Genomic DNA, 16,146 nt, shown 5'->3' on the forward strand with positions numbered 1-16,146 from the left:
AACACTTCTACTCCGTTAGCAAACACACCTGCAATATCTTTACCTTAAATGAGCTATAAAGTTGTCTACCTCTCCTTCACTGTTTACTTTGTGTTTCCATTTTTCTGCACAGGCTGCAGTATTTCGCTCCTTAAGAGGTGTGTGTGATAAGCTCATGAATAACAAATGAGGATTTATGTTTGTGGATTGTGAAATAATATTAACGTGACTATTACTTTTAATCTTTGCTTTTGAATGATGTATTGAGCTGCAGGTAATCCCAGAGGGATATTATTAGGGTCTGGGTATTGGAAATGTCTCCTTCTTTTGTCTTCCCTGCTATTAAGTGTGGAATTGAATGTAGAAAAGTGAAGAAAGTAGGACAAACACAGGCTCTCCACTTTAATGCCTTATTTTATAGCCTAAGAGCCCCATCAGCTGTATAATCTAATGGGGGGGGGGGGGGGGGGGGGTCAGGTTGGGGAAGGGGATAAGAAAGATGAGGAATTCTAGAACTGTGAACACCAGTTACCTTTCCTGAGAGAAACGATGAACGTCTCCCACTCTGTAGCTTCATCTCCAGTAACAAAAACTGAAATTAGCTGTTCTCAAGAAATTTTCATCTATTTTAAAACCCAAATCTTCCTCACTGTTTAGAAATGAAAGAATACATTTTCTTTTCTTCACAGCTTCCAAACGCCAGTACTGGAAGCTGGAATGAATGCTGCAGCCCAACATTTGAAATAATAGTAGAAAAAATGAAATGCTTGCAATTCTATTGGAACGAAATTAAATAAACTGCCTCTTCAAATTTACCTTCTTTATCTAACTGTGATAGGATGCTATTTCTTTAAGAGGATGAATTTTTGAAAACGTTTTCCAGTACTGTAAATATAAGAGGAAAAATATGATGGTTTAATGCAAATACAACTCCCTTTCCCCTCAGTATTTGTAAGCAAACAGAAAATCTTGCTAGCTCTATGAATCTACTGTTCATTTCAAGTCATCAAACAGATACTGTTCATTATTTTTGCACGTCAGCACTGCTACTAACGTTCATTAGTACAATAATGCTGTATTGCAGCTGGACTGAGGTGCTCAGAAGGGTCAACCCCTTGTCCAGAGGTGGCTGCTGTCCCATTTGTATCAGGGCAGCAGCCTGCAAGCAGGAGGAAGATGCTCAGCACTTAGGACAAGCTCCTCCAAGTCACTGGTGGCTGCCCCTCTTCTCAGGAGAACTGCTGGCACGCTATGGGGGAAATATTCTGCAGGCTTGATTGGATCTGGGCCACTGAACCACACCGCAGTGGTTTTGGCTTCCTAACAGATCTTGCTACTCTTAATCCCACTCATGCAGAGCTCCCAGGATCCACTGTGTCCTAATGCAACGTCCACTGAATACAGCTGAAAAGGAACACAGAGTTTCACCTCTCCTGTGGGGTCTCCCACAGAAATCAGAGGTTCGGCTGAAAGAAATGTGGGTTTGCAAAAAAGCCCGAAGCAAATGAAAACCCTGCAGTGCTTGATAAGCTCATAGTGCAGAAAATAAAATGTAGTCTCTGCTGTAGGCTGAGGCCACATCAGAACTGAAGAAAGCTGTGGTGTGAGGCCGGCTGGGAAGGAGCTGGGTCCATCATTCAGGAATAAGTGACGGGTGGTAAAAGGCGAAGATCAGGTCTCTTTGTCCTCTCCAGCTTTACTCTGAGAAACAGTTTAAGTTTCAGTGGGAATTTTTATTCTTAAACATAAGGCAGTCCTGTCCTTGAACGCGGATAGACCTAATTATGAGAGGCTTATAGGGATGGTGAATAGATCATCTTTGCTTCTTGAGTTAATCTTGATACATAATGTATGGCAAATATTGTCTTGTTTCTTTTAAAACCATCAGTGAGAGAAAATTCCTGGGACGGGAAATGCAATCTTTCAAAGGATTAAGAGAGAACTAACTAACATGAACCAGATCATTAGCTTTGTATTTTCTGTTCCACCTTCTGATGCCCATATTTCACTCACGAGGATGAGTTGGAACAATTCCAAAAACTAAGTGGAAATTAATTTCTCAAAGGCTGATCGGGAAGTTAAGACGCATTTCAAAATCGTTTGCTGTATAGATCCCATCCATTTGCCCCGAAGAAAGACAAAATAATGCTTTATGTAGCAACACGAAGTACCTGAAGTTAAAATGAATATGGAGGAGCCATTAGAGGAGGCTTGGGAGGAAGCAGCCAACGGTTCAGTGCTGCCATGAATGTCAGCCATTGTGAGGGTGTACTGAGCATGCTTAAATTTATGTTAAAAATGGGGCTTTTAAGGAATTCCGGAGGACTGTGTGAGGAGGACTGTCCACATTGATTTCCCAGCAGATTTTAAGATAGCGGACTTAGGTTTTCAAAGAGACCCCTACATTATGAAAACCTACAGCACAAAAGTATTAGGAAAAAAAAAAAAAAAAAATCGAAGGCTTCATTTTGCTTTTGATGTTATGTTCTCTAATAGTATGGGCTATTTAAGAACCTCTTTTCAAAGTGAAAGGAATGTTGACAAAATGATAAAGTTGTTTTCTTCCTCTAATGCCTAATTCTTATGGTATATAACTTGTAATTTTTGTAAAATGTCAAACTTACGGGAGATTTAATTAGCACAAGAGTGTTCTGTGACAGACAACTGCTTTGCAGAAGATTTTGCAGGGCTGCTTTGCAACTAGTTTTAACAGAATAAAATTCAATTGCAAACAACAAAAGAGGGGGGAAACCAATCAGGATTGCTTCATCATTAGGAAGATTCTCTTCTGAACATATCCAAGCTCCAGAATCTGGGAAAGGTGGGGGTCTGGTGAGTTCAGATGCTGGGCCAAGCCCCAAATAACGTGTGTAATTTCAAGTCTGAGAAATAAAGGGCAAAATAGTGGTGCTTTGAGTTATGAATACACTGAAGGTCTTTGCCAAATAATAGTATGAAACTAATGATGATAAATACCGTGAAAGTGGTTGAAGCAGGATGGCACAGAATTGCATTTATATTGTTAATAGTAGCTAACTAAGGTCCTTGCGATCCTTTTCAGCTATGCTTACAGGGAGGTAAGAGGACTCACAGACAGACACCTGCATTTCCAAAACTGCTGGAAAAGCCCCCTGCCACTGCTCTCAGTGTGCCATCGTCACTCCTAGCACTGCCACATACCTTGCTCGAAGCCACCCGGCACCTGAGCACCGCCAGGGATCATCCGGATTCATATCTAACCTGCAGATCGGTTTGGAAAGATTTTCTCCTGGCACAGGGTGGCAAAGGACTGCAGCGATGGAACAGATAATTAATCACACCACTTTGTACCTTGATCCACATGATAAATGAAAGTATGCCTTTGGGGTAAGTAAAATGCTGATTCTGCAAGAGGAAGTGTCCAAATCAATGTGGATGTGAAGAGCACTGGATGTTAGCACTGACATTTCGGTGTGACAGGCTTATGAGATCAGTTGGCACGTGCCGGTCTAATTAAGAACTAAAGACTGAATGGGAGTGGCTTGTTCCTTTCTGCTGTGGGGGAGCACTAATAAGATCAGGAGGACAGGTTGGTTGAACGCGATGTAGAAATTCCTTGCGTAAATGCAGAGCTGAGGCTTCCATAGCTGCTGCTGAAATCTCTTTTCAAAGGTTTAAATTCATTTAACTCATTTAAAACACAGAACTCAGTATCCATGAAAAATCTTCCTTTTGTTCCAGCCTTAAAAAGTGCCTTTTCATCTTGTTGAACCCACTTATACTGCCTTAAAGCATTAATTGCTAATGATTCCTTTGGTTCAATGTTATCCTGGACAAATTATGGCAATTATCTAGATCACAAATATATGTAACAGTCTTTGATACCTTCTCTAATTGCACTTGAAGTTCAAATGCCTGATGTTTAATATGGCTTGATTCATTAAGGTTTCTTCCAAGTAAAGTCAATGGCAAAAGTCCCAGTGACTTCAGTGGTGAAGGTTCACACATGTACATATGGTTCATCCTATTGCAGAGGAAGACTTTGTTTTCTTTTAATTCACTAGATGGTAGCAGTGTACAATGGTTTTTGTTTTTTTCTTTTTTTCTTTTAATTTCTTTTTAATTCATTTGACTCTTTAGTTCATCTGAACCTTCTTTCACACTCCAGCCTATCCTTTCTGAGTGTTGCACTGCAGTTTTGAGCAGAAAAAAGACAAAAGACTTCAAACATTCTTCTGAAAGGATGCCAAAATCTGTAGCACCCTCCAGATGTTTCCGTGTGATGACAGAAACCAGACTGCATTTGATGCAGTCTGATGGTCAGACAATGACGCCGACATCTAATCCTGAGCTTAAACTCTTTCATCCAACCAATACATACAAAAAGAAGAAAGATAAATTAAATCCTCATTAGTTCTGTACCCTTCTACCAGTTTTTACTGTCAGGCAGTGTGTCTAAATATCTAGGATAGTCACCATGTTCAGCAAGGGCCATTCTACTTGGCAGCTGGCAAGAGGACTTGGGTTTCCAAACTACTCTCTGGGGTAAGGTTCTTGCTGAGTGGAACCCTTTTTTACCAACAAAGGATGTGCAGATAAACAAGAAGCATTCATTTGGAACAGATGCTGCTGCTATTTCATGTACTTTTGTTGTACATAATGCAATGTGCACGTGTAGGGTTAACCTACAGGTTAACCTGATCTACAGGTTGATACATGAGCATTAATCAGCTTGTGGGAAGGCGGAAGGGAAAATTATAACTGAATGTTGACAGTCTCTACCCAACAACAAGAAACTGTTTTCAAACACAATGGTGTGACCTTCGGCATTCCATTTTTACCACTAGCATGTCCAATGCCTTCAGAGCTGATGGCCAGTCCAAGTGGTGCTCTGAGAAGGTGGCCACCACCACCTTCTTTAGTGTGGCACTAAAGGGACTGCCTCCTACAAAGGGCTCCCAGCAGCTCTCTGGAGAAGCTGGGTTTCTCTGTTTTCTCTTCTCTGTTTGGCCCTTCATTTAGAATCTTCTGAGGGATATGCTTAATTCCTATTGCTGCAGTGTGAGTTTTAGCCAAGATTGAATTCCACAGCAAGGGCTGTGATGCTATAGTCCACCTCTGGTTTGGTTACCAATCACGCAGGGTTGCCTGGCCCTGCCTGCCCCCATCTTTCACAACCAGCCAAGCAGGCAGGCTGGCTGACTCGGCTACTACAGAAACCTGAAACTAGCTCAATATCTTTAAACACATAGCAGCCATAGCTCTACATTTCATTCCTAATGTTAGTTCTACTACCATACATCAGACATAAACTATGGAAAATTGAAGTGGTCTATCAGAGAGCCTTTTTTAGCCTAAAAATACATGGTGCTAAAAAAGATGAAGATATTTATGTACTGATAGATAACGGCCAGAAGTAGCAGAGATATGAATAATGCAGCCCTCGAGTGAGTAGCTACAAGTAACTGCAGTTATCCAGCATCCCCATCTGAACCCAGTGGGATGCAGATAGTAGCCTTATCATTAACTAAACCTGTTAGACAGGCTGATCCTGAGATCACTTTGCAGAAGTTGCTCTATGCAAGGCTTGCAGCAAACATTATTTTCTGGTGGTACAATGAAATAAATCCAAGGGACATTTGCAGGAGAGTTTTCCGGATTCCTTCAGGCAATGAATGTGAAAGAGAGACTGTAATGTAAGTATACTCTTGCTTTTTGCAAAGCAGGGTGAGATAGGGAGAATTAACACTGACAGCAGAAAGCACATTCAGGTTTCATGAAGATGTTTAAATATCTGATATCATTTTGCCAATTTGAATGGCTGAGTGGCAGGAATAACTACTGGGTTTTATACTTGATTTTTGGCAGATTCAACCAATTGAGATACTAAACTCTGATATGCACATGCAGATGTAGAAAAAACCCACAAGAATTAAAAAAATCTGCATCATACCTTAAAGGTGCACCCACTTTATAATTCTTTGTAAAATTCCATGGATAGTACAGAACAATCTCCTGCTAAGGGTCACAAAAAAATCCCTAAAACATATGATAGTAATGATTGTAGCACAAGACAATCAAGGTCAAATTTCTACTTTCTTTTGGTTGTTGTTATTCCATAATTGCTGACAAAATTTCAAAATGGAAAACCTAATCTAAAATTTGAGCAAGGAACTGAATCACGCTTGGGAAAAGGCAGGCTGTGCTAAAAGCACCAAGCAGAACATAGCAGTTTATGCTGCATGTATGTGAAAGAGAGGGAAGTGAGTGCATTCTCCGCCATACTAATTCTACAGCTCTCACTTAGGAATTAATACAACATAGAACTCGACCCTCTTGCAGCTGCATTCCTGCTGGCTGCTGCTGGGGTGATACATTGCAATAATATGCCAGTGATGATATTCCAGTAGTAAATGATGGTAATATACCATCAGATCGTCATCACTCCAGTGATGTACTATTGCTATACATCATCAGGCAACAGAACTTAAGCATTAGTGGAAGAGGTTGAACATACACCCAACATGGTGTAAGGTATAATGCACCATATGCGTTGTGTACGTGTTTTCATCAGTAACCGCATATGCAATGTGTGCCGCATATACAAGCTTTCTTACTTAAAATCAAGAGAGAACGTGAGTACACAAATAACGTAATAGTACATGTAAAGGTGCACGCTGCTGACTTTATGCAATGTAGTTATATGCAAGCACTGAGATGTAAAAAGATGCACATACTTCCATGCAGGTTTAGAGACGCAGATCCCTTTGCTACCATAATCCAAACATCTGTATCGATCTACAGCTGTGTAACTTAGATTCTTAGATCTACCAACTACTTGGGACAGAAACCTTGCTTTGACACTGTCCGCTGCTGTTGGCGCATAGTCAGCCCACGGCTTTCACCTTGTGAATATTAAAGGACTTCACAAACATCAGTAAATCAGTAGTTACATCCAGTAGGGACAAACAGAAACAGAAACTTGCTCCAGTCTAAGAAAGAAGCAACAGAGCTGCTTAGCAATCAGATGGTCACCACCCTGTTTCCCCTGAGCTTTGCAACATGAGTGTGTTGGACAGCTGGATGCAGAGCCTTGCCTTGATAGGTCACGGTCAGCAGATTTTTGATTTCATACACAGCCATCTCTCAGACTGCTCTTAAGACAGTGTAGGCAAACAGGTACACAGATTGTAAGGTATACAGATACAGGACCAGAGGGATTATCGCGTTACAAAGGAATAATGAAATAAAGAGCTTACCTGTGTCCTGGGCTCGTGGAAGGGCTCCAAGAAGGACGATCTCCAGATAGAGATCCTTCCTCCTTGGGAGTCAGCCCTTAAATGGGGTCTAGGAGGGGCGGAGCTCCACCCCTTCCGGTCACTCAGGTGAAATTGCATTCACCTGTGCCCCTGAGGCTGACTCAGCACTCGCCTCAGGTGGTCCATCAGAGGTTCAGGCTGTGATTCAACAGTTCCCATACAGACAGTGATTACTGCCAGAGGGCTCTCAGATTATTTTTTGAGTACTGACCAACTCTTCTGCAATAATGGCACACCGCTACAGCTGATACACATGCAAATGAGTCAAGTAATTGCAGGAAAAAAATATTAAAAGATATTTCTATTTCTTATTCCTTCTTTCTCCCATTTGGTAGATGTCCTCACAGGAAGCCTATGCAGATGTATGGCACCACAGTGGTGACATTTTCACTGAACTCTACTCAGGTGACATAATTCACAGTGTAATCTCCGAAGAAGTGGCTGGTCCTAGCTCCCTAACAGTGATGTGAGCTTGGTGGGTCCCTCTGAGTCACCTACCTACATGGAGGTTTAAAAGGAAACAAAGTTTTTCCTTTGAAACCAAATTACCGATACCAGGACGTTACAGTCGACGGAAGAGATTCCTTTTTGTCAGCAAAGTGCAGTTTCAGAGGCTCAGTTCTGATGACAGCAGACCAGAGAATGAAGCTATGCACTTTAAAGATTTTCCCTAGCCTTTTGGATACTGAATTTCTCCAGAGGAATTCAGTACCGGCCAGCTCTGTGATCAATAAATACACTATTGATGGAAGACGAGGAAAGGACTTAAGGAATCATTAAAGGTCAGCTGATTTGTCCCTAAAGCTCATATGCTCTGCATCTGTTTACTACTTGAGAGTCACAGATTGAAACTGTGAAATTCATCTGGGAAAGAAGTTTATTTTATTAGCCTGGCTGAAGTTGCTATCTCTTCGCATGGAAGAATATTAACTTCTAGGAGCTGGTGTGAGGAGCTATGAGCTATCGAACTGGTCGGTTCTGCTGTTCTTTGAAGTAAAACAAGCACCTCCATTTGATTTCAAATAAAAACGCTCGAGCCAAGTAAAGCATCACTCACACAGCTTGGAGTGCTGTGGTTTCATTAGGATGCCCGTGACATCCAAAATGCTGCTACTGTAAATTTGGTTCAGCTACCGAGATTGCATCTTTTAGTACATTATAAATAAACTTTTTTTGGATACTATTCCAAGAGTCAATGCCACATGCTGGACAAAAAAAGCAATTAGAAGGAAGCTAGGGGAGGGTGAGGATCTCCAATTGTAATGTACACGTTGTAACCCAACAGAGAACCCGGAGCCACAGGGCCAAACTGCAGCTCCTGCAGGGCTTGGAACATTTTGTCTGCTTTACTACCTTTCACTAGCGCCAGTGGAACTATAGCCTCAGTTAGAAAAGGTATCCACCTCTAGCATAAAGATTCTGTAGTGATGAAAACTACCCCAACCTCATTAAACTGTTCCTCTGCTTAGGGAGCTTCACTGTTAGCAACTTGAAATATCTGCCTGGAATATTCACAAACTGGGATGCTCAAAGTTGAAGTAATGTGGGTTCTCCTATCGATTTCATTGTTCAGCAGAGGCACTTCTCTTTTCTCGTTCCAGGTACTTCCTCTGTAGTCAAGTTATCATTCATCTTTCTGTTCTGGTGGGCCTATTATTCCACCTACTGATTGGTTTTCTTTGAAACTTCTTAAGTTCATAGTACTATTTTGCTATCAATATTGCAACGCTTCATTGAAGCCTACATATATTCACAAAATGCTTTTCCTATGTCAACGAAACCTAAAACCCATCTAAGAAGTTTAAAGTTACTTCAAGAAGAAACACTTCCACACAGGCTTTGTTGATTAGCATTAACGATGGTATGCATCTTTCAGTCTCTGTGAAACAAATAAATTATGAGTTATTCCACCATTTTCCCATATTGATGTCAGCCTGACAAACTCTGTTGTTTCAGCCATCTCTCCCAAACTTTTAAACACACTGACATGGACCTACCCATCTCTCAGCTTTCTGGAATCTTCCCCTATTCACGGGTTACTGAAAAATCAATATTAGCTGCCAAAAAAGCTCCTCAGCCAGCTGCTTTGTAATTCCTCGATGCAAATTACCCAGAACTTCTGATTTAAGTATGTCTAACTACAGTAGCTGTTGATTAATATCCTCTTTAGTTACAGTAGGAATAGAAAGTGTATTACCATCATCATATAACAAATACATCATCCTTTACCCCTGTACTGAACAAGACATCTCTATTGAATTCTATTGCTTTGTTACCATAAAAAAGAAGTGCCTATTGTCTCCATGTGAGAACAGACCAGTGGTCTGTTTCCATTTTTTTTTTCTTTAACTCCAGAATTATTTTGCTACAACTTTTCACTTATTAATTTTCTTTACCTCCTTTTTTTTTGGTCACTTTCCTACAAGTTCTATTCTCCTTAACTATCAGCTTTGTCTCCTTCTTATCTGTAAGACTTATTTGTCATTTCCTTCCTGCTTTAGAGGTTTCTGATTTATTATGCTGAGCCTATTCTGTTGCTTTCCTACACAGGCACAGTCTTCTTTCTCCTGCTAAATAATGTTATTCTTTAGTAGTTCTTACAAAGCTCTCCTATTCTCTGCCTTATTTCCCTCTTCTGGCTGATACTGCTCCTGATGTTTCTGGCCTCATAAAGCCAGCCTTCTGAAGAAGCCAGTAAATACTGGCCTGGCTCACGTTTAATTTTGCGTACATACAGCCACATTAATTGAATTATTACCACTCGTGCGTCAAAGACCAGGAGAAGACTGGTTCTTAGTATAAAAACGTTCCCTTTTGCCACGGGCAGAAAAAAGATAAACAGAAACCACTCATAATACTGAATCATTCACTTTTGACACTAAAGCCATCCTTTCCCGTAAAGGAATCTTTACGGGAATCTTTCCTACAGGAAAGATCTGATGCAGAGTTAGAGCAGGAGAAGTGCCAGCCTCACCAGAAGAGTTTTATAGCTCCCTGTGGGACAGGGCAGCTTGCTCCAGCTGGGCCCTGCACAGATTCCCTTCCCTCCCCCTTCCCCTATGGCTGGGTTCCCTGGCTCGCTCTGAAGACAGGCAGCTGTGAGGTGTATTCTGCCAAGAGAACAGGAGCATTAAACCTCTTCTTATCACCCATCGGATGGGTTCTGTAGGGCCTAGGAAGTTCTCACTTCCTTAATACATAAGAATGAAATGCTTCACGAGGAGAGCAGTGAGGCCCTGGCAATGCTGCCCAGAGAGCTGTGGAAGTCCCATCCCTGGAGGGGATCCCAGACTGGACGGGGCCCTGGGCAGCCCGAGCTGGTGGCAGGGGGCTGAAACGAGATCTTTAAACATCCTTCCAAACAATTCCGTGATTCTGTGAACCCTTCAGAACCCACGGGCTCTGCTCCAAAGCTGCTTGGCACAAGGGGAGCCCCTTCCCACTGAATTCTGTGTTAACATTGGAGGTGAAGAACCAAGCCTGGCTTCTGAGCAGGCTGCAGCACTCCTGTTGGGATGCTGCTGGCTGAGAGAATAAGATGCTTCATGTATTTGTGTCCTTCTGGAGCAGGTTCAGGCTGCTCGTTGTTTCAGCCAAGGAAGAGAATGAGCTGATATTCCCCACTGCTCCCTCTCCTTAAAGCCCAGCGCTATGTTCTCAGAACAATAACCCTATTTAGTTTGGTTCCCTGAACTAAAATGTCTGCACACTGTTTTCCTCACTTGCACTTGTGTTTGGATCTTTTCTCATAGCTGTCGTAATTGAAAACGGTTAATGTGCAATGGCTTCACTAGGTGGTTAACAGAAGCAATTAGAGCTGAGCTCAATATCTGTTATGCTGCTTTGCAGAGGCCCCAAACTGGCTTACATCTTAACTTCAAATGATTCAGTAGGAAAAAAATCTTTCAGAAGCTTTTTCCCAGCGTGTCTGCTTTGTCCCTGAACATGCTTGGATTTATGCGTGTATTTTCACCTGTCAAACAGCAATGAAACCCAGCAAAGGCAAAGTGCTTGAGCTGTACAGTCTGCCACAAAGCAGCATCACAAACCATGTCCACAGCTGAGCTGGACACAACAGCAGCATGGCTGCAGCCTGTTCACAGCTGCCCATGAACCAGGTCATGGCTCAGCCCCGTGCCCCCAGGATGCTGTGGCTGCTGGAGCTGAGCGGGTACCAGGAGCCTGCTCACTTCTCAGGGCTGGGACTTCCCATTCCTCATCAAGTCTGAAGTTAAGCTGTGCATCCAAACATGATGGCACAGTATGTCAAATACACGAACAAAGTGTCCTAATAGCTGCTCTTCCCCTTCTTCATCCAGAAAAAGGAACAAAGAATTCTTACTATCTTGAAGACTGACTGTAGGCTTACCTACTATATATATATAAGCCTTCAAAATGTGATACCGTACTTTATAAAACCAAAAGAAGATACATTGAATCCTGGCCAGATTACTCCCCTTCAGTCCCATTCTTCACATGAGGCACCTATTGTGGATCTAGGAATACTCTCTCCTGGTACGTAGGTTTAGACTATAGCTTGTTCTTGTGATTGCAAGTAAGCCATAGAAAGAATGGGAAGGGAAAAGGGAAGGGAAAAGGGAAGGGAAAAGGGAAGGGAAAAGGGAAGGGAAAAGGGAAGGGAAAAGGGAAGGGAAAAGGGAAGGGAAAAGGGAAGGGAAAAGGGAAGGGAAAAGGGAAGGGAAAAGGGAAGGGAAAAGGGAAGGGAAAAGGGAAGGGAAAAGGGAAGGAAGGATGGAAAGAAGGACGGAAGGATGGAAGGGGTTATAGCAATTACTAAGTTTCTTCTGCCGAATATGTTATTGCTATTAAAATTTTAAGAGTTTGAAGTGACAGTAAATGTGGTCTTATTTTAGAATGGTTTCCATAACGCTACACAACAGTTGCCAATGGCACTTATGCCTTTTTGTACATACACACACAGCTATTTAGCCGACAACAGTGTTTAAGCCATTAAACAAGATAATATTGTAACTGTTATGCAATGGTAAAGCTCGCTCCTCAAAGAAATATTTGGTGTTTTAATCTGAAAGTCAACATTTGTTCCATATTCATTTATATTTTCTTTATTAGAAATGTATAATTTAATGTAATATTTAAGGCCCTTGGGGTATATGCTCCGTTACCTATAAAACATTCATGCACATTGAACACTTTTTTGGTGCCAGTTCTTGGCTTTGTACATCTGCTTTACAATACTGAGTATTCTAACTAACAACATGCCTTAATTGAGTTTAGGTGTTCAAGTCATTTATTTAAATTTAGTACTGTGAATAATTTATTTCAATTTACATTTTAATTATTTTACCCACTTTTTTGGGAGCAACCTCATTTTCTAGCTCCTAAAAAAATAATCGGCATATGTTTACTGCAGCAACATTCACACTTACTGAATTCTCTGAGAAGTTTAGTTCCAAACTGAGAAATGCTAATGAATTATTCATACAGCAGGCATTAGCCAGAATTAAATTAGGATGTCCAGATCCAAAAGAAACCTGACCTTCTAATACCTATCAGCCCCTCAAGCTCCCTGAGGAACTCTCATCTGCTATGGCAAGTTTAGTTGTGGCCAAATATGAATATTTCTGCAGTCAATGTGGGTTTATACGTTCTTATTCATCACCTCTAGTCAAACAGTGTGTTGAGACATCACACATGGGGTGGATGTTCTTGTTGCTGGTGTCTTTCTTTGCCCAGGAATATTTTAACCCATAGAAAACTGATTTTTTTAATATGTATGCTTATTTTGCAAATATTGACTAAGTAAAGTATTTTCTCCATGTAATTAACAGAAACTGAAGTTGGGAGATAGGCATTCCATTTCCAGCCCATGCTCTTTTTATCTGGGGACCTCACAAGGGAGGAAATGAAAACACACAGCCTCTGGGAGATGCATCTCACGTGTGATACCCTCAAACATCCAACAGCGTGCCCAGAGCTCAGCTCCATGTGCACAAGGTGCAGCGTGGTGGCTGGTTGTGCATTTGCTGGAAGAACTGCAAGGCAGTCCAAGCTCAGAGCACTTACACCCTTGGAAATGAATGGGTAACCAGCAAAGAATTAGAAAACATGATTCATGCACTGACAAACAAATGCTAACTGCTCCTTCTCTGAAAGATCTGCTTCCTCTAAAGGTGGGCCTGAAAAACAGAGGAAGCAAAAAGAGGTATAACGTGCCAAACCGAATGGAAGTCTGAGCTCATGGTGCCGAGCCTATAGCATTGCCTACCCAGCAGAGAGGAAATACAAGAACACCTGAAGTCTGAATGCAGCTCTCACGGAAACGCCCCTCGGTGGCACCTGCCTGTTGGGGTTCAAGGTGTTACCAGGAGAAATACTGCCCTCATTTCATAGGCACTTATTAATGACTGAGATGGCTAAAATAGTTTGATATGCAGAAAAAAAAATGCTTTCAACAAAGGGCAATGAAAGTACTCAGCGTGAAGAATGCAAGGATTGTTTTTCAGCAGTAAAGTCAATTTGTGACATTTTGCCATCAGTCCTGAGCACAGACAGGCACATCCACATCCACCTGTGCTTCTCCAGTCGTCGCTTGTTATTTTTCTTACGGTCTTGTGCAAGTATGATATAAGTATAAGCAATAATGTATGCATTGGTTTCAACCTGAACGTCTTTGTTCCTTGGATTTCTATGTATACATACATATTATTAAGCACCGTCTTTTTTCCTCTTGCATTCCTTCTCACACACACAAATGCACCCTGAGATGTTACCATCTCCCTCGCCTGTTGATCCATAGCTACACAAACATTTCTACAAGTAAATAAATTTCACCACATTTTACTTTAAAATGTAATTTTTTTCCCTCCCCAAATCCACTTTTACTGCTAAATACAGCAAACAGCAGCCTGGCCATAAAGGAACACCTTGAGGAAGGAACATGGAAAGCTGGAAATGTTATTAAGAAAAAATTTTGCCCTCAGCTACAAGAAACTTCAGACGTGTTTTTGTTTGCAACACCAACTGCAGCGTTCTCCAAAACAAGCAATGGCTGTACTACAAAACCCACCCTACAGTCAGCTCTCAATGGCCGTTTCTCAGGCCAGACGCTCACCTGCAGTGACAGCTTCTCACCCAGTGAGAACTCCCTACAACACGGATCGCAGCGCACTCACCTCTGTGTGCAGCACGGAGCGACTGATGGGCTGCAGGGACCAACATGCAAAGCTTTCAAACACGTACACCTCCTAGAAGCAAGAGAATGAACGTGAGCTCTGGAGAACACGACCTCTGTTTTAAATGTCACAAGAAAATGATCTTCCTGAAATCTAAAGAGATTTTGTTTTTTTCCAGATGACGTGGATTAATTGCTGTAAGAAAACATTCAATCTTTGGGCAAGGAGCTTAAATAATATACAACAAGGACCTTGGAAAGCAGCATCAGCTGTTGAAAAATAATAATAAAAAACCCCTTACTTCACACAATATATTTATAAAGACTTTTTAAATATGGTGCTGCAAATTTATGTGCATTTTGTGGACCAGCGTAAGATCCGCTCTGTGTCCCACTGCGCTTACTATGCAACATCGGACATGAGCAAGAAATGAACAAGCAGTAGGACTGGGAGCGAGACACGATCGTGAGAACATTTTTTTTTGGCCCTGTTTGACTGTGAATGGCTTTCAAGGTGCAGATTTATTTGAGAGAGGGACTGATAACGATAGGGACGTCTTCTTATTCGGTGGTTCTGAACCCACCCTGTCTCCTCTCCCTGATGCTGGAGGCACAGCGGGTATGCAGGGAGAAGGATCGTGCCATGCTATTCCTCTAAGCCTGCACTGCTAGAAACAGGATATTAAATGCTTCACAATAAAGCTGATTCTGCTTGTTGTTTCAGTAACCTTGTAGCCTTCAGCCCAGCGCTAAAATCTTACAGGAGCCGAGTTCCCAAGCATGAATCAATGATTTGTATCGGACAGAAAGGAGGATATTAAAGATACACCAGAGGAAACAAAGAGAAGCTGACCTTGGAGCAACCAAATGGGTAGAGACCCATCAGTTCAACTTCTAGCCCTCATTACTTGTCCCTTCCCATTGCTGAATTTAATCTTCTTTACACAGCTCCCTCCAGCCCCTGCCTGCCCTGGCACGCCGGCTTTTTAACGTGATGAGTGGCTCTCATTCACAGCCTCTACTGAGAGGGGAGCAGAGGCTGGGGAGCGAGATGAAGCAGTTGGGGAAATAATGCTGCCTTTCCATCTGGGCTCCAGAAGGCCCTCGTGGATGAAACTTATCAATTATGTGAAAAGGTTCATCAGTGCTGCCAGAGCTGAGGGAAAATGATTCCCACCTCAGTTAGGGGCCCACCTCGTGCTCCAGGCGGAGGCTCACCAGCAGCTGCCGTGCTGCAGCAATCCTGGGGGCAGCGCCTGCGGGTCTGGGCAGGGGAGCCGGGCTGGAGGGAGCGCGTGGAGCAGCACCCAGCAGGGGCTGCTGCTGTGCTTCACGCCTTCCCCTCTGGCATTACTAGTGGTTCTCAACTGCATCCAACTGTCCTTCACCTCTCCTATTCATTCCTTCGTCATCTTTCTATAAAGGAAACTCCAGACTTTACTGAAACTTGCAGTACCCAGAGAGCTGTCCCTGCAGAGAGCACTGCTCTTCATCCTCTGCCTTTCACAGTGTTCCAACCCGTGGTGCAGCCACACAGCTCTCACTGCACCGGGCATCCCAGTGGGCCCGGAGATGGATCCTTACCATCTATATGTGTACCCATCACCACAACATCTATTTGGAATGCTAAATTCATTCCAATTATATGCTGAACATCCAAATTAGTCTAAGTTTAATATAAGAATGATTAACAAGTGCCAAACATCCACATTCTCC

General features: G+C 42.3%; 1 protein-coding gene across 5 annotated transcripts in view; it reads right to left on the reverse strand.

Moving 5' to 3' along the window:
• The window catches only part of METTL22 (methyltransferase like 22), a 660,197-nt gene that overhangs the window by 65,437 nt on the left and 578,614 nt on the right, over positions 1 to 16,146 (reverse strand). For all 5 annotated transcript variants that reach the window (XM_046900661.1, XM_046900663.1, XM_046900659.1 and 2 more), the window contains one exon: positions 14,432 to 14,503. The gene's annotated coding sequence lies outside the window, so the exon portion shown is untranslated. The remainder of the gene's footprint in view (positions 1 to 14,431; positions 14,504 to 16,146) is intronic.

The sequence above is a fragment of the Gallus gallus genome, chromosome 14, assembly GCF_016699485.2.
Source record: "Gallus gallus isolate bGalGal1 chromosome 14, bGalGal1.mat.broiler.GRCg7b, whole genome shotgun sequence".
Lineage (NCBI taxonomy): Eukaryota > Metazoa > Chordata > Aves > Galliformes > Phasianidae > Gallus > Gallus gallus.